The sequence below is a fragment of the Neomonachus schauinslandi genome, chromosome 5, assembly GCF_002201575.2.
Source record: "Neomonachus schauinslandi chromosome 5, ASM220157v2, whole genome shotgun sequence".
Lineage (NCBI taxonomy): Eukaryota > Metazoa > Chordata > Mammalia > Carnivora > Phocidae > Neomonachus > Neomonachus schauinslandi.
In genome coordinates this window covers 8291809-8293730 of record NC_058407.1, presented here as the reverse complement: position 1 = coordinate 8293730, position 1922 = coordinate 8291809, and positions in this window count along the sequence as shown.

Below are 1922 nucleotides of genomic sequence, written 5' to 3'. Positions count from 1 at the left end.
CAGCCCCAGCCTCCCCACGCTCCCGAAGCAACTGTGAACACTTACATTTCTCATCAGAACTCATCAGTGGTAAAATTCCAAGTTGTTTGGGCGCCTGGGTGGCTCAGTTGGTTAAGCGACTGCCTTCGGCTCAGGTCATGATCCTGGAGTCCCTGGATCGAGTCCCGCATCGGGCTCCCTGCTCGGCAAGGAGTCTGCTTCTCCCTCTGACCCTCCCCCCTCTCATGTGCTCTCTCTCATTCTCTCTCTCTCAAATAAATAATCTTTAAAAAAAAAAATTCCAAGTTGTTTTTTGTCTGTCTCCCATATTGCACAAGAGCTATATGAAGACAGAGACTGGATTATCCCAGCAATTGGCATAGTGCTTGGATATGATAGGTAATATTTCTTGAATAAATGGATAAAATGTTATTCCTAGAATAGGAATCTGCAATTTAATAAAAGTTCCTCCATAGGGAATCACCTACTTGGCTGGCCATCTACTCTGCCAATGGGTTCTATAGAAACTAAAGCAAAACAAGAATAAAGCACACATGAAAGAATTTGGTGTACCACAAGGTAGATAATTTTGATGACTCCAATTAAAGCAAAGAAATAATGAAGGCTAAAGGAGTCAATTGACTAGCAAAATAAAGTATACTCAATAAAGTGTGAACTGGGGTGCCTGGGTGGCTCAGTCATCAAGCGTCTGCCTTCGGCTCAGGTCATGATCCCAGGGTCCTGGGCTCGCCAGGGAGCCTGCTTCTCCCTCTCCCACTCCCCCTGCTTGTGTTCGCTCTCTCACTGTGTCTCTGTCTGTCAAATAAATAAAATCTTAAAAAAAAAAGTGTGAACTAATTAAGGAAATCTGAAAAACTGAAAATCAACAACCAAGAAAACACCAGAGTGCAAGAATTCTAAAAACATGTACAATCTTTTATTTTTTTAAAAATAAAAAACTTATATCTAGGGGAAGACAGAGATACAGATGGACTACTGTAATTCAAAATCCAAGACATGTCTTCCCCTAGATATAAGTTCTTTCAGGACAGGAAATGATCTTTCAAGTAGCAGAGTGTCTCTAGGTTCAGTAGGGAGCTCCTACTCCCATTTCCATCTTCTAATTTCCTTTTCACTTTGTCTTTTTTTTTTTTTTAAAGATTTTATTTATTTATTTGCGAGAGAGAGAATGAAAGAGCACGAGAGGGAGGAGGGTCAGAGGAAGAAGCAGCCTCCCCGCTGAGCAGGGAGCCCGATGCGGGACTCGATCCCGGGACTCCAGGATCATGACCCGAGCCGAAGGCAGTCGCTTAACTGACTGAGCCACCCAGGCGCCCTGTCTTTTTTTTTTTTTAAGATTTGTTTATTTGAGAGAGAGAGAGAGAGAGAGAGAGCGAGAGCACAAGCAGGGGGAGCAGCAGAGAGAGAGGGAGAAGCAGAGTCCCCACTGAGCAGGGAGCCTGATGTAGGGCTTGATCCCGGGACTCCTGGGTCATGACCTGAGCTGAAGGCAGACACTTAATTGACTGAGCCACCCAGGCGCCCCTCAGTTTCTGTCTTTAAATAGTAACTTTCTTTCCTTCTCTTGCCCAGTCCGTGGAAAACTTTTTTTCTTGTCCATTATGTCCCACTGAACATGCTTTTCAGGGGCTACCAGTATAACCCAAGGCCCTTTCACTCCAATGGTGGTAAAAACCCTGCAAGTCACAGTTGTATTTACTGCATATGTAAATATCCTGTAACTGAGCCTTTGTATATATTTGGTATCCTGCTGACATTTAACATTGCCAGGTAAGTAATTCAGCTGCCAAGAGGAAGGGCTCTCCTTAGATGTGTGGTATTGGGCTCCACAAAGGCACTCTTCCTAGTTTTTCCAGAGAGTCAAGATGAACACTATCTCAGCCAGTGACTTTCTGCTGTTGAACCAGTTTGTATTTTACTGA